The sequence below is a fragment of the Podarcis liolepis genome, assembly GCF_965112155.1.
Source record: "Podarcis liolepis genome assembly, chromosome: 3".
NCBI classification, from domain to species: domain Eukaryota; kingdom Metazoa; phylum Chordata; class Lepidosauria; order Squamata; family Lacertidae; genus Podarcis; species Podarcis liolepis.
In genome coordinates, this window is record NC_139557.1 from 17,202,175 (window position 1) to 17,219,921 (window position 17,747).

The 17,747-nt window shown below is 43.3% G+C and overlaps 1 long non-coding RNA gene across 1 annotated transcript; it reads left to right on the forward strand.

Annotated features, from left to right (window-relative positions):
• Positions 1 to 502: 502 nt before the first annotated feature.
• On the forward strand, positions 503 to 10,553 carry LOC310703500. Its single transcript, XR_014524196.1, has 2 exons — positions 503 to 582; positions 10,406 to 10,553. It is a non-coding gene; the product is annotated as an uncharacterized lncRNA (long non-coding RNA).
• Positions 10,554 to 17,747: the final 7,194 nt, after the last annotated feature.

The following is a 17,747-nucleotide window of genomic DNA, read 5'->3' on the forward strand; positions in this document are numbered from 1 at the left end:
TATCAATCAACCACTGTGACTCTCCGCCACCACCACCCCTTTCAGGGGTACAGATTTAATTTCATTTCCAAAGCAAAAACCTCTCCCCTAGCGACTTTGGTAAGGATGCATACAGAGGGCTTACAGAAACGAACAACATGCATAGCTATGGAAAGGGGAGTGCAACGTTATCCATTCAAAACGCCTGTGTAAAAATATGTGAGGAAAATCTAATCGGCTCCATGGAAATCGGCCACTCTTAATTATTATGCTCAGTTGAAACTCTTTTCTCTCTCCCCTACCCCCCTTTTATGTTGGTTGTGTATATTACCTCTCAATGTTTCCTGACAGCTCTCTGTGATTTGTTATCAGCTCAGTTGTTTAAAAAAATAGTAAGCGGGGAAAACAGACTTTCAGCTATGATTTGACAGAATCCGACACTTAAAAAAATAATCATCAGCTCCCTCCAGCTGGAGGAAACATCCTCTTTAGTTACAATCTGCTCCAATTATATTTTTATCTAGGTAGTAGTCAGAGTTTAGGCTAACTTGGAGGAGGTGAGGAACAGTGAGACTTTGTAAGTCACTTAACTCTGTTACCCAGGTAATTCTGCTGCTGCTGTTGCTTTTTTTTTTCATTTGTCAGCTCCCTTAGGAGGTATCCTATAAGGTCCCTGAGGCTAACCTAGTCCTAGTGGATATGAGGAAGGAGCAAGGAAATCTCTCTCTTTGTCTGTCTGATATGGATGTCTTGTGACATAAACTACTAGTAATAGGAAAATAGCTACCTAAAGTCCTTTCATGATACAGCTTTACATATATATATGTATATAAAAGACAAAGAAAAACCTCGCTCCATTTCTGTGCAAATTCTTTAATCTTCCCTGGAACCCTGGTGGATTCTTAAATGGAATTAGATCGTAAGACAAAATGGCTTTCAGGAGACTATCTCTTGGCCTCTCGTCCACAGTGCTATAAAAAGAGCAGCAGCGCTCTCTCGAACGCAACTTTCTCAGAGGTGTGCTTTCAAGAGTGTCAGCCGAGGCAAATCCATGTCATAAATGCAGTGGTATTGTTTCTCTCTGCCCCCCCCCCCCACAATATTTATGGAGAAGGGATGAGAGAAATCATTTCTCCCCCTTCTCCTGTCAAATTGGAGCTGTTTTCATTACCACTCAAATGTGAGAAATCGATAGGGAAGGGGAAGGGGAGATAAGGGCAATAACCATTAGTGAGATGGGTAGAGAAATTCGCACTTGAGATGCAAAATGCAGGCAGAGCTTTGTTTTCTTTCTTCCTCTCTTATAGCAAAAGGTCTGCCCCTCCCCCCCCCTTTGGTGAAATTGCATTTTTAAACTTTTTACTACTGAGGGGTGACATAGCTTTTTATTGCTATTTGCCAATACAGTGGTACCTCGGGTTACAGACGCTTCAGGTTACAGGTGCTCCAGGTTACAGACTTTGCTAACCCAGAAATAGTACCTCGGGTTAAGAACTTCGCTTCAGGATGTGAACAGAAATTGTGCTCTGGCGGCGCTGCGGCAGCGGGAGGCCCCATTAGCTAAAGTGGTGCTTCAGGTTAAGAACAGTTTCAGGTTAAGAACGGACCTCCGGAACGAATTAAGTACTTAATCCAAGGTACCACTGTACTTTTAAGGAAAGACTCTTGTGTCTTTATTCTTTTAAGAGGAATAAAAGGGGACACCAGCAATAATCCATCTGGGCAAACCAGATTGGATTACTTAACTAAAGAGATTCAAACGAATCTGCAAACTAGCTTCCTGCTATATTGAGGGGAAGCTGCTCTGCTACATCACTCACTAGCGTGAGTGAAGGAAGGATAATACTTATTCAGTATGTCCTTTCCTACTATCCTTAACATTCCCACAGCCACATGACCTGGAAAGCTGTCTGTGGACAAACGCTGGCTCCCTTGGCCTGAAAAGTGAGATTAGCACTGCACCCCATAGTTGCCTTTGACTGGACTCAACCGTCAAAGGGTCATTTACCTTTTTACCTTAATGCATACATTGTTGTTGTTGTTGTTCACAGAGCAAAATCAGGACTTCAGATACACATATCAAGTCAAAGGACAAAAGATTCAAGCATCAGGGTCATACACTGTTGCACATACCTCATTTGTTTGTTTTTGGTATTTGGAAATTGCACTGTGGCAGTCCTTGCAATATAAGTTCATAATCTGAGCTGCTTCACTGCTGAAGCATCAGCTCCCTTAAAGTTCCTAGCTTCAATGCAGAGCTGACCTGAAGTGGAGAAAGGGATGTTCTCCTTCATTTCCCCACACAATTTTGCTCGGTGAACCACCCCATCAGCTGATACTGCTCTCAGAATGCAGTTCATTCCTTTAGATTCACAATGGCCAACTATGAGGCTCTATTGCACTTTTAAAAATCCCAGCTGTGGCAAGCAAGTGGCTATTTTTTTGGTCAAGACATTTGCTTTAAAGTATTTGTAATCCGCCCTTCAACCTGCAGTTCCCAGGGTGTAGATACAGAGGCATCAAAATCAGTTAGAGGTATGAAGCATAGAGCAAAATACAATAATGAAAATCCACCATAAAACTGCAGGTCCATAAAAACAAATCTGCAGCAATGTACAGTCATTCTGATTTCCACCAGAGAAAAACACCATGCAGTGCTAGCAGTTGTTCCAGCTCATTTGTCGAGTCGAGAAAGGCTACTGGAGCTTTTCCTAGGAAATGGGCCTCTGGTTATAGACGAGTGCCAACCCTGTTCCATCAATATGCCTTGGTGCACGAAATTTTCCTGGGTCAGGAGATGATCCACGTTATGGATCACAAATCCCACCAGCCACCACCGGTGACCATGTAACTGGTCACTCGGCCGAAGCAAAGGGCAACATTTTCATATTCTGCCATTGCACTGTTTTGAACGTAAAACTATTTCATCCCAATAAGGGATTGCTTTCAATAAGTAACTATGATATGAAAATACATATACACTATTATTTTAAACAAATTTCATGGATAGGCTCTACCTTGTAACAGCGTGAGAGAAATCAATAGGATTTAGCCAAGCTAACTGTGCACATAATTGCAGCCTTCGTTTCGGGAGCGAGACATGAAATGCTGAGCTGCCAGGCTCTCCTCTGTCTTTCAATGAAATATTCAGTTGGGCCTCAATGAGCTTATCAAGCTACAAAAGAATTTTATTGTTGTTTACTGAGTCAGACTGTCCATTTTTGTTTGTTTTGATGCCTCCAGCTGTGTTAGATTGTCCTGAAAAGTACCTCGTTCACTTATCAGTTGATCTAAACCACCAGATATGCATGCCATGAATCCAGCTCACTCTATGGAGCTGCTCTTTTGCCATTTGCAATCAGAATATCATCATGTAAATTAGATTATGCTTTCTCTGCATGTTTTGGAGTTGTTCTAACCGTGCGGTAGCCAAACTCATCTGTGGAAAACAGAGACGGGCTCATGCTTTTCATACATGGGCAGGGCATACTCAGATATAAGACACAGATTCGAGAATAGCTGAGAAACTTCCAGAAGCCCTACCAGATGCACATCTGAGGCATATCTTATACAACATCTTTACCCATTACAAAATTATTTTCCTAATTGCCAGTCATATCTCTGTGCTTGCTTAAAGAATGCATGAAAATTACCCGTTCCTTATGACTCGCAATGTACATTAGCTGTTTTCCCACATCACATGAGGTACATGGGCTATGACCCTAAATGCACCTGCCTGGGAGTTAGCCACATTGAACCCACAAGGACTTAATACAAAGCAGAAATTTGTAGGGACCAATATGGAAATTCATAGGAACGAATTTGGAAACCAATAGGTGCTTCTGGGGACTGACTCACACCCACTCAATGCTAGAGAAGGGGTAGAAATTCATCCCAGTATGCATTTAAAGGTGAACTTTAAATGCTCACACATTTTGAAACAATATGCAGACCAAAACACACTTGTCCTTCAAAATTGCATCTCTCTGAATTTTGCAATGCAGCTCTCCGCCTAAGTAATGTTTGCAAAAACCCATATAACAAGGTAAAGCATGCATATAGATCCATATATTACTGAAAATAATGTTCCAAAATGGGAGGACATATTAGTGAGGGCCATAGAAAAGACCAAGTTGTGTTGCTTCATGTAAAGCCATCTTAAGCTGTTATGCAATTAAGAGACTAGGTAAGAGCCTGTGTCATGTTTGGCTTCCTCACACTGTATACAGAGTGAGAAGGACACTGGTCCTCTGGATTAAGTGAGGGAAGGGCTTAAGGACTTACCTCACAAGTATGTTCAATATTTCACAACTGTTTTATCTCTCTTTTTAAACTAGCTAATAACACAGCTCAGGGGTTGCCAATCCTTTGGGGCCAGTGGGCAAATTTGCAACTTGGAAAGTGCTGTGGGTACCAGTGGCGGGGGAAAAACTGCTGCATATCCTCCAAATCTTGGCTCCCAAAACCGGGACATGCATATTCCTACCTGTTCTCCCACGTAAGTCATATGACCCACAAGAGATCACAGAGCCCCAAAGACATGATTTTTTCAGGGCCATGCTCGCACAGCACCCAAAACCATGCATTTTGGGGCGTCACGCTTTTTTTCTGGGCAAGATCTCAGTGTGAATTGTAAAAAAAAGCCCCCAAGCTTTCTTTTGGGGAATTATAGGGACAGAACTACCCAAACTGTATAGAAATTTATTCATGTATACAACTACAGTGGCAAAAGAAGAATGGATACAAAAACGTATGGAATATGCAGAAATGGCGAAACTTACTGGAAAAATAAGAAATCAAGATAACAAACTTTTTATAAAAGAATGGAAATGGTTTATTGAATATTTACAAATAAACTGTAAACAGATAAGAACATTGGCAGGATTGTTGTAATAACCTGCATTTTTATAAGAGTATATAGTTAAAGTAAATGAATAAATGAGCAAATTAAGTTAATTTGGATATGCAGAAAGTATTGAGAATAAATTTAAGAAACCACAGAAAGAGGGGGAAGTCAAGTTTTGAAATGTTAAAAGGATTGTAAAATTATTGAAATGTATAAAATTGAAAATAATAATAATAATAATAATAATAATAATAATAATAATAATAACAGATCTCAGTATGAAATTGCAAGAGAGCACAGCACCCAAAATGGCTGCTGTGTTCTCAAATGAGAAAACAAGACATCTCGTTCTTTTCCGGGACACTTGCAGGGTATGCTGCTGTGGGAGTGTGGTACATCACAAGTTGACTGTCATGGGGAAAGGGTGGTATAACATGACACAAAATGGCTGCCACAAATAAAAGAGATCGGATCACAAAAAGGTGTGAGCATTCCCCCATTAGACAAATTGGGTCCTCCCTTAAAGAGGGCACATATTGCGGTGAGACCTGGACAACCGGCACACTGTGTTGTGGGTGGGTTCAAGTGGTAAGCCACAACACTCAATTGGTAGGTCCCTCGAAGCTGTGTGCAATCTGGCCAATGGGACGTAGTCCAAACGGTTTGAGGGACCTATTTATGCCCATGCACGTGACCCAGAGCTTCCTCTTTCGGTGCGTGCATTCGGAACACCCGCCCACCTCTCCCTACTTTTAGAGCTTGTTGTGCTTGACCTTGCTATGGCACCGTGTGTCATCTGTCGTTGGGACAGGGGCACAGCAGGAATTTCCCCCACTTGGCTGATTCGCTGTTGTCATTTGGATTTCGCCTGCCGCGTAGCAAATTGTCACAACTTGTAAGGTTGCAAATAGGCTCTGGTTCAGGTGATAGGGATGGGAGAACGCTCTCGCCATCCCTATGTGAAGGGTATTACGTTAAAGGAATCCAGGGACTCGACGGTTTGGTCAACCCCTGAGAGGGGGTTGTGCCCATGCCTGAGTCCAGGGGGACATTTGGGTGGCGGAATTAGCCCTGTCCCAGCTTTCCACTTATCCAGGTGTTCACCCTTGGCTGACCTATGCTGGTGCCCTGGGTCAGCGCTACCTGCATGGCAGGGAGCTTAGTCAAACAGAGCCTATGCAACCAGTCACTTTCTGTAATCAATAAAGTTGTGGCCTAAATTCTGCCAAAAAGCAAACCTAAAACTTGAGTCAAGTGTGAATTTATTTAGGGGGGAGGTTTCTGGGTCTGAACACCCAAACACACCAGAAGGCAATCACATCAGCTATCACTGCACTTGCTCACAGAAGGGAACACTTTGCACTTCTCTGTTCAGATTGGGAGGGTAGATCCTGGCATGCAATTAAATGTGTCTGAGTTCACATGTTCAATATATAGACATTGAGGCAGTACAAATAGGAACTGAACAGGATGAGCAAACAATCTTTGCATTGTGTTTGAGGAAATATATTTGAGGGGATTTATTTCTCAGGCACTGGAGGAGGGACACATAATTATAGACAGGAGTAGCAACCAATGTGCGGACTTTGGCTTGATACTCTTGTTTCCTAGTAATACCCGTCTCCCCCCCCCCCCCATTTCACCAAGACTGAACAAGGAATTTCCTAGGGAAAGGGAACAAATTTGCACTTTCTGGAACAATATGCCAACCAAAATACAGCTGTCTTTTAAAATGCGCTTTTCTTCAGATTCTGCAGTGCAGTTTTCCAACGTAAGAATATATTTTTTTAAGGTGAACTGGAGGCAGTTGGAGGATGGATGGTGGCTAACAGATTGAGGTTGAATCCTGACAAGACAGAAGTAATGTTTTGGGGGGACAGGAGGCAGGCAGGTGTGGAGGATTCCCTGGTCCTGAATGGGGTAACTGTGCCCCTGAAGGACCAGGTGCACAGCCTGGGAGTCATTTTGGACTCACAGCTGTCCATGGAGGCACAGGTCAAATCTGTGTCCAGAGCAGCGGTTTACCAGCTCCATCTGGTACGTAGGCTGAGACTCTATCTGCCTGCGGACTGCCTCGCTAGAGTGGTGCATGCTCTGGTTATCTCCCGCTTGGACTACTGCAATGCGCTCTACGTGGGGCTACCTTTGAAGGTGACGTGGAAACTACAACTAATCCAGAATGCGGCAGCTAGACTGGTGACTGGGAGCGGCCGCCAAGACCATATAACACCGGTCTTGAAAGACCTACATTGGCTCCCAATACGTTTCCGAGCACAATTCAAAGTGTTGGTGCTGACCTTTAAAGCCCTAAAAGGCCTCGGTCTGAAGGAGCTTCTCCACCCCCATCGTTCTACCCGGTCACTGAGGTCCAGCACTGAGGGCCTTCTGGCGGTTCCCTCACTGCAAGAAGCCAAGTTACAGGGAACCAGGCAGAGGACCTTCTCGGTAGTGGCGCCCTCCCTGTGGAATGCCCTCCCACCAGATGTCAAAGAGAACAACAACTACCAGACTTTTAGAAGACATCTGAAGGCGGCCCTGTTTAGGGAGGCTTTTAATGTTTGATGTAGTACAGTATTTTAATATATATTTTTTGGAAGCCGCCCAGAGTGGCTGGGGAAGCCCAGCCAGATGGGCAGGGTATAAATAATAAATTATTATTATTATTATAATTGTGGTGAATTGGAAAGGTTACTGGAAAAATGAGAAACAGGGAGAAGCTGAAATTAACTGATCTGCCCATTCCTAACAAGAAGGCAAGAAATGTCAGTACCTTACTGGATCAAACTGAGGTGCATTTAGTTTAGCACGCTGTTTCGAATGATGTTCCTCACCCACCAAGATGCCTGTGGGATGTCCAGACAAAGGGCAATAAAGCTAATGGCCTTCATCAAAGCACAAATGGGGAATGTAAGTAATTTGTACACAGTAAATTACATCTATATAAATACCCCGACCGTCATTCTAAAATTCTTTTAAAGCCAGATCTTGGATATCCCCTCTATTCCCATCTTGTTTGTGAAATATGAAAATAATAAGATGTGTTTTCCTGGAAGCAAGGCTGTATTAGTATTTGTGAACGGCTCTCCATTCTCTGCTGCGGTCTGTCTAATAGCCTTTCCAGATCTGCGCTGCAGGCCTTTTAAGAATGTAATCTCTATAATCTATATCAATTTATTTTAATTTAGCACATTTGTTCCTTGTTTGTAGTAATGGATCATCTGTTGCTTGGTGTTTTGACTCATGCTGGAATATGAATACAAATAAGAACAGGAATAAAACCCCAGTGTCTTGATCATCGGAGGCCCTGGAAAAGCTGACCTCATCCAGCCAGGGCAGCAACAGCAATGTTGTGTTTAATTATCCTGCTGACAAAAAGTGAGGCTTCATTACCTCTGCTGAGCAATAGACAACTCAGACAAATTTTATAGCATCTTCTAAATGGCCTGAGACTCCAAACTGTCTTTGTTAATACCTGTGATTCTCTGTTACTTAATTTCCCTCATTGTTGTTGTTGTTTTCTCTGCCACATCTTCAGTTTACACTTTCTAAACCTTTCGGTGACTCCACATGATTTTTTTTAATATAACATTTTCATTAGTTTCTAGCATATTAATTATCATTCATGTATCATTCATACAACAAAACTTCTCATCTTATGCAACATTTTTTTGGACTTCCGTCAACACCTCTGATGATTTTCCGTTCTTATCACTTATTATGCATTTCTTAATTTCATATTACCTTTAATTATATTGACTAACAATCCTCATCGTCTTTTTTGCAATATTTCAAATAATTCACCTTACAAAACGTCTTTCAAACCTACTAGCGTAATCTGATCCTCACAATTACTTTTCAAATAGTCCGTAAATTTACTCCAGTTTTCTGAGAATCTCTGGTCCCGCAGGTTTCAAATTCTTACTGTTAGTTTGTCTAATTCTGCATAGCCCATCAGTTTCATCCTCCATTCTTCTTTTGTCGGTAATTCTTCTTGCTTCCAATTTTGTGCCAATAAGAAACCCAGGATTAAATTGTAAACCACAGAGCCGGGCCCCTCTCTTTGCCACCATCACAGAGGCACATTTCTTGGGGGAAGTCCTGAGAGAATCTGAACAAACACCATCACTGATGCTGTAAATGTGGGTACCAGGTTGAGAGCTGCAACTGGATGACCTCACAGCTTCTTCCAGTTCTATGTCTCTTTCAATGGAACCAGGACTCCTTTTCTTGAATCACGATGGCACACAGTTTCTAATGGCTGTGTTTTGCCAAGATTCATGTCTCCCTCCTCATATGAACTGTCCTGGATCCTGTGATCATCATCTAAGGCTCTTCTTCGTGTGCCTCATCCACAAGAGGTCCGGAGGGTAGCAACACAAGAATAGGCCTTTTTGGTGGTTGCTCCCCATTTCTGGAATGCTCTGCCCAGGGAGGCTCACCTGGCGCCTCTGTTACATATCTTTAGGCACCAGGCAAAAACATCTCTCTTTTCCCAGGCCTTTGGCTAATCAAACAATCTATGGTCTTCTAAACTGTGGCGGGGGGTGGTATTGTTTTGGTTTGTCATTATGGTTTTTTCAAATTATTATTACAAACCATCCTGTGATCCTTGGATAAAGGGTAATATGGAAATTTAAGAAATAATAAATAATGCCACATAAATAGGATGGCCACATGTCCTACTTTGGAGAGGGTGGGCCTCTATTTGAATGGATGTCTGGCCCAAGTTCAGTTTAACGGCAAATAACATTTATTTCATTAAATAAAGAAGAAGGGAAAGTCAGGGAGGAGGTGGGCAGTTTTGAAGTGCTCTTCAACATATAGAACATAGACAGAAAACTGAGCAGACACATAGATTACCTGGCCACAGACTTCCTCACTACACTGAGATGTAGTGGGTTTCTATTTAAATTATAGTAATTATTGCCAAATTTGCATCTTTATATATAGATTAGCATATGCAAAACTTACGTAAATCTAGAATACCTGGTCTGTTTTTCTGTGATGCAATAGCCCAGTTCATAGAGCCTGAGACTCATAATCTCAGGGTTGTGGGTTTGAGCCAAGAATTCCTGCATCGCAGGGTGTTGAGATAGATGTCTCTCGTGGTCCCTTCCAACTCCACAGTTCTATGATTCTATTGTTGCTCTTTTTTGATGCACAAGAAAGCAGCCACCCAAGAGATAAACTAGGAAGACATGCAGATAAATCTGAAACATTATTACAGCAGACTCCTGCAGGGTGGTCTAGCGGAGGGCTATAGGCTCATTAGGCTGGTGCTTCCTGGCACTTTCAGCACAGTTTTCAGAAAAGGATGTCATACATATTGACCTCCCTCAAAGAAGTTCCTAGATGCATAAAATGAGACAAGGAAGGAGTGCAAAACACAGTTTATGCATCGATGTCTGCGTTCAAACCATTTATCAATAATAAGCAACAAGCTATTGGCTTTGTTCCAGGAAAGAAAGGAGGGTGGGAAATCAGTTTTAAGTTTAAACAAGCACAGGAGTAAAATAAGCCCCTTTTAACAAATTATTTTAATCTCTGTTGCTATGACTAATGTGGCTTTTCCTTGCACAGAGGGGGCAGAGAGAGAGGAGATGGTGACTTCTGTAAGAGAGGAGACAGATGCAGTCCGCCTGCAGCCACACACATTTGCTCAACAGGCCACCGCTGCTGCCATAATTCTTCCAGGAGGGAGCCAATAAAAGAATCATATAAAATTTTATTATGTTTGTGACACTAGTTATTATATCCAGCAGTCAGAATGCTTACCCAGAGGCAGGGCCTTTCCTGGTCCTTAGTGCAGAGTAAATTGCAGGACTGTCAAGAGGGAAAGTGAAACACTAAAACAATGGGAGGAAAGTCTGAATTCATTCTGGAGCATTTAGAATATTACACGGCAATATAAAGCCTGAATGCAGCAGTGAACACACAGAGCAAGGCAGCTAATAAAAAGGAATTGCAGGCAAATGAACCAACAAAGCCCAGACAGGACTTTCAAGGTTTGAAGTAAAAGGAGAATTGTCAACAAAACTAAGCTTTGTCTTTTTTAAAAGGTAATTCAAAATTGCTACCTACCAGTACCTTGTCATGACCTCTGAGATGATGGGTCTGGGAAAAGAAAAGACTCTATCACTGCACATTCTATCCTGCACTACTTTTTGATTCACAATGATATTCTTTGCCCATTTTACTCCATCTCCTCTCTCTGCACCCTCATGTTCTCTTCCATTTATGGACTTTGATGTGCTTTTCCTCAGGTCCTGCCCCATGACCACCTACCGTATTTTTCGCTCCATAAGACGCACCTGACTATAAGACGCACCAAGTTTTTAGAGGAGGAAAACAAGAAAAAAATATTCTGAACGAAACAGTGGATGTATGATTTTTGTGGTTCATGCTGTGGCCACAGACATGTGATCTGATGGTGAATTTGGGGTGACCCAATGCAAAAATCCTGAGGATCCATGCGGATCTGTGCTTTGTAACCCCATTTTTGCACCATTGCAGCCCCAGGAAACAGTGGGTGTGTGATTTTTTTGGTGCAGGCTGTAGCCATGGACATGCTATGTGATCTGATGGTGAATTTGGGGTGACCTAATGTAAAAATCCTGAGGATCCATGGGCTTTTACCTCCCCCCTCTCAGGCAGCCTCCACTAGAGTCCCTTATCTCTCTTCCAATCCCACCGATCAGCTGTTTCCTTTCAGCACTCCCTTCCCTCTTGTTTGCCTTAGTGTCTTTTCCTTAGCTGGAGCAGTTTTTTGCTCCTCCTTTTCTTCTAATTTCTCTCCTTATTGCTTTAGTCTTCCTGTTTCCCCCCTTTGCAAGTTTGCTGTCTTTACCTCCCCCCTCCCAGGCAGCCTCCTTTATCTCTAGTGTCCCTTATCTCTCTCCCTGATCGGCAAACGATCAGCGGCTTTGTTTCAACACCCACTTCCCTCTTTCAAAAAAAAAAAAAGCACGATCTGCTTTTTGCCCCTGGGCAATTCAGCTCCAGGGACCACGCATTCACTCCATAAGACACACAGACATTTCCCCTTACTTTTTAGGAAAAAAAAGTGTGTCTTATGGAGCAAAAAATACGGTACTTTCGCCGTAGAACATGACAATCTCTCTACACACATGTAGATCTCCAGCATACTCTGCAAATGCCCTGGAAAAAACAGGGTATCCTGTTTTCTTGCGCAAGAACACAGTGGCCATTTTGGGTGCCATGATCTCACATGACTTTGCTCTGAGAGTTTGCCCCCCCCCATAGCCTTTTTCAGAGCCGTGATCTTCTGTAGCCCCCTAAAACAAACAAATGCATGTCTTTGGGGTTCTGTGACTTCACACGTCACATGGCTCACATGGGAGCACAGGCAGGAAGACGCATGTCCCAATTTGGGGACTCAAGAGCAGGGTTGCCATACATCCGGATTTTCCCAAACATATCCAGAATACTGCAGTTGGCAGCAGTGTCTGAGCGGAAATCGGGAAAATCCAGACGTAATGCAGCCCATGTCAGCAATGCTGTTTTTGCTGTTCTTTTTTTCAAAAAAAAGAGCTAAAAAATGGCTCAACAATTTTGGGCAGAACTAAAAAAAGAAAAAGCTCAACAACTTTGCTTAAAAATAAAATTAAAAAAGCTCAACTGACAAGCTGAAGGTAATGCACACACAGAGAAACTTTACTAAGGCTAAACAGTGCAATCATGGCCACGTGTACCTATCAGAAGTCCATCCTATTGAATGGACTTACTCCCAGTGGGATGAGGATTGGAGGTAGGATTGAAGCCTAAATTTGCTAACTGTAAAAAAAATCCCTCATTACTCATTAACTTTTTATTTTTCAATAATGTGGCGCGTTAAGAACAGACCTCCAGAACGAATTAAGTACTTAACCCGAGGTACCACTGTATATGATATTACAGATATTCAAAATAACTACAAGCGGTAGATGCCATTGTATACACTTGAGCTTTGCATGGAAAAATATCACACATCCAATGTGCTGCCTGCATTTTTATCACTTATCTGATGACACAGTTTCCAGTTTCCTGTGCTGTGCCGGTGTGTGTGTGTGTGTGTGTGTGTGTGTGTGTGCCTGTGTGTGCCTGTTGCGTGTGCACACACAAAATCTGCCAACTGAGGGTAACAACTCATGCATCTAATGAAGTGGGTTCTCTAGCTCACAAAAGCTTATGCCACAGAACATCTGCTCATTTTTAAGGTGCCACGCAGGTTCTTGGCTGTTGCTGCTGAGAACGTATAACATGACTATCACTCTGGTTTTAGGAATATGCATTCAGATTTAGTTCATATATCAATTAAATATATGTCAGTAACTAAAACGAAATATAGAGCAAATGAAATTTAGCTCCAGTATCCCTTCCCAGCTGCCTGCCATGAAGTTAGGGAGCAAAATTGCCTAGCAATTTAAACCAAAGGTGGGGGGGGGGTGGGGGGGCAAGAATAGCAGCAATTGGCATCCCTGCTGGTAGAATGTAAGCCGCTGCAAATGCATCCTTCATCCCTGTGATGCACACAGAAAAACCCTGCCTCTGTTCTTTGATTGATGGCTCTGCAGCTTAGCAACACCCAATTCAGTCACTCGAGGGGAAAGCATCCTTAAGAGGAAGGCATACTATAAAAGCAGAGGGGCAACCAGTGTTTTGTGAACTTATCTCTCTTGTCAGTTCTGCATGTGGGATGCCTGACAGATGTTTCCCTGCTGTGTTTGCTTCCCAGATCAGACCCCTGCTCACTTTACCTATGGTTTATTCTTCCCTCATTAGATTTACCTACTACTGGTGAGGTGCGGTTGAAGCGTGGCAGATGAATGCTGAAGAAAAGGACTTTTCACTGGGTGCAACCCAGAAAAAGGGGCTGTTATGAGCTGTATGTATGAGCTGTTATGAGCTATGGTTTTCCCAGTAGTGATGTATGGAAGTGAGAGCTGGACCATAAAGAAGGCTGATCGCCGAAGAATTGATGCTTTTGAATTATAGTGCTGGAGGAGACTCTTGAGAGTCCCATGGACTGCAAGAAGATCAAACCTCTTCATTCTGAAGGAAATCAGCCCTGAGTGCTCACTGGAAGGACAGATTGTGAAGCTGAGGCTCCAAGACTTTGGCCACCTCATGAGAAGAGAAGACTCCCTGGAAAAGACCCTGGTGTTGGGAAAGATGGAGGGCACAAGGAGAAGGGGACAACAGAGGACGAGATGGTTGGATAGTGTTCTCGAAGCTACCAGCATGAGGTTGACCAAACTGTGGGAGGCAGTGGAAGACAGGAGTGCCTGGCATGCTCTGGTCCATGGAGTCATGAAGAGTCGGACACAACTAAACGACTAAACAACAACATGAGCTGTATGGCTGCAGCTACATCTGTGTCCATCGTTCAGCCCGGACACTGAGGTCCAGCTCCAAGGGCCTTCTGGTGGTTCCCTCACTGCGAGAAGTGAGGTTACAGGGAACCAGACAGAGGGCCTTCTCAGTGGTGGCACCTGCCCTGTGGAAAGCCATCCCATCAGATGTCAAGGAAATAAACAACTATGTGACTTTTAGAACGCATCCGAAGGCAGCCCTGTTTAGGGAAGTTTTTAATGTTTGATGTTTATTGTGTTTTTAATTTTATCGTGTTTTTAATATTCTATTGGGAGCTGCCCAGAGTGGCTGGGGAAACCCAGCCAGATGGGCGGGGTATAAATAATAAATAATTATTGTGAATATATACCCAGCACACAAGCATTGCTTTTTCATGAGGAGCCATTAGAAATCTGTGTATACCTTTAAACTTTATGCCGAATAAAGAACCCATCACACCAGGAAGTGGGGAAAAGATTGGTTCGTTATGAAGAAATGAGAGAGACAGTGTATGTGGGTGGTCATTTGGACAGCAAGGTTTACAAGTATGTGGGTAGCAAAAAATCGTTCAGTACATACACACACCTTAGTGCCATAGTGTAACATAATTCACCACTACCTCAAAGTGAAGGTAGCAATGTGCCAGAGTGTACTCACACGAAAAGGAACAAAAATAGGAATGGGGTATACCTGACCTTGTAGCAAGTGGAGCACAAAGTCAGGGATTTGAGATCAGTGCCAAGTACGAGAGTTATGCTCTCCCTTTCAAAGTTGTGTGCCAGCAAGGAAACAGACTCTCATCTGCGCCTTTGGTCTGTGGTCCTGTTAACTATAGGGTTGATCCTGAAGGTTGTTGAGGAGAGGGAATTCTGTTGGAGATGAGAGCTAACTAATTGAAAACCTGGGGTTTAAGTATATTTTGATTTTTAGCTTCTATGGAGTACCTTAGTGAGTAAATAACATGATACCAAAACTTTAGGCCTGCCGTTTGTGGCTTCTGGTGTATTATTGTGTTTTGTGAGGTAAGTTTGAAGTGAAGAGGACACAACCTCAATTTTGAGAAGACCACATCTTTACCTTTACAGTTCGGGGATCATAAATTTACCTTAAAAAAGATTTTCATTGTCTATGTGAAGTCTGGTTCCTGCTTACAGGAGGATAATAACTAAATCTTTCTGGCAAATAGAAGGATTAGTGCTCAGATATTTTCTGCAACTATTGGGGGGAGGATGTTGAAGGCAGTATATTTAATCTCATGTAAGTGAAAGCGCATCTGTATTTTGGAAATGTTAAATTGTACAAACAGGGTGTCAATGTATCAAAGTGACTCGGTGGAAACTAATCATACCACAGACAAAATTTAATAGGGACTCATGCCACTGCTTGCCCTTCTTCTACTCACCTGAAGCCTGCCAGTTTGTTTCTCAAAAGGTACCCAGCTCTGACTGGAAGCAGCTGCCCTTTTTAATCTGAGGCACTGCTAACATCCCGATGCCCACCTCTACCACGGCTACCTCTCTTGGTGCCAGTTCATTCTGGAGTACACCTTGTAAGTTGTTGTTGTTGGTTGTTGGCATCCGTCTGTCTCAAAAGACAATGGAATGCGCCTCTGGGGCTGAAGTGAAGCCGCTGTGTTAACAGCACCAAAATGACTCCCCTGGGGCACAAGCTTAGGCAGTATGCTCAGGCGAGACTCCCCACTCTCAGCCTCACTAACATGGTCCAAAGGAAAGCAGAGTAATACATTTACTCTGCTTTCCTAGGACCCACGTACCTACGAGACCGCCTGGTATGCCCCGTGGAAGACCTTAAGGTCCACAAATAACAATTCTTTGGAGGTCCCAAGCCTCAAGGAGGTTAGATTGGTTTAAACTAGGGCCAGGGCCTTTTCAGCACTGGCCCCGACATGGTGGAACGCTCTGTCACAAGAGACTAGGGCCCTGTGGGACTTGACATCTTTCTGCAGGGCCTGCAAGACAGAGCTGTTCCGCCTGGCCTTTGGTTTGGACTTGGTCTGACCCTTATGTTTCCCTCCCCTTATGGTCTTGATTTATCAGCTACTTTAAACTGAGGCTGAATTTTAAATTGCATTTTAACCTATATTTTAAATTGGTGTGTCCCCCCCTCTCTTTCCCCTGTTATGTTTTTACTGTGATTTTATTGGTGTTAGCCGCCCTGAGCCCGCTCTGGCCGGGGAGGGCAGGGTATTTATTTATTTATTCATTCATTCATTCATTCATTCATTCATTCGATACCTGCTTGGTTTGCAAGAGTCGCTGGAAGGAGAAATACAAGATGCCATCCAGCTGTCTTAGGGACTCCACTCCAGATTTGTATAGGATTTTACTCTTTGACCTTTTCTTCTCCTGGAGATATCCTGCAAGGCAGCAGAGGTTTAGGATCAGAGTTTTCTTTCTTCCCAGGCTCACAAGCTTCACCTGCCCCTCATTTCCTCTACTCATAGTCTAAGTAGAAACACTGTAATAGTTGGCATGCCCACCAGCCAATCCTCCTCTTCTTGCTGGCCACTTCTTGGCCCACACATGCTACTGCCCACCTGAATAAGAGAAAAAGAAACAAAAGAAAAAAGCTCCTTCGTGGGCTTACCTCAGTGAGAAAGACACCGTGCCTGTTTCTGTCTGTTACAGTGGGTTGGTTGAAAGACTTCCCCTCCAATTTGCTACTGCTGTTTTACTTCCGTGACAACAAGATCCTGAATCTGCCAGCCTAAAAACTGGCTGAACTGTGCGTCTTTGTACTCACGCGTTGGTTGACACAATGGGGCCCGCCTGTGGAGAGAAAGATGTAGCTTACACTTGAGTGGGTCAGGGGGCAAGAAAGTTAAGAAACCCATATCTGGCCCGGTGTTCAAAGGGCCCCTTTCTCATCAAAGTGCCTAACAGCATGTGGAGACAGGGCCAGTCTCTCTCTTTCAGGCAGGCAACGTCAGCATAAAGTCACTGTGGCCAGTTTGTCTCCTTCACACTAGCAGCATCCGCATGAGGTCATAATGGTCTCTCAGGCAAGCTGCATCAGCAGATGTCAGCAGGTAGCATCAGAATGAGATCACAATGGCCATTGGCCAGCCTGTCCTTCCTTCAGGCAGGAAAGCCTAGCATGACATCACAATGGCCAGTCTCTATCCTATAGGAAGGTAGCATCAGAAACTCTCCCTATTTTCCAGGGATGGTCCCAGATTTACAGAAGCTGTCCCAGTTTCTGATCTGATCCTGGAATGTCCTGCTTTTCCTTAGGAGATCTGTATTTTCATCAGAGAAATATTGGAGGCTATAGAGTTATCTTCATAGAAAGTTGGCTCATTGTTCAATATCCAAAAAACCAAAGTGCTGCACCAACAAGCACAAAACAACCCCTCTGCAGCACCACAAATCCAATTCCAGAGTTACACAAATGGTGTAACATTGGGAAATGTCAACCACTTTCCCTACCTATGCAGTTATCTTTCCACAAGGGCCAACACTGATGCCAAAATCCAGCATCTCCTGAGCTCTGTGAGCACAACTTTCTCCTGACTGAAGTGCAGATTGTTTGAGGACTGGGACATTCTCAG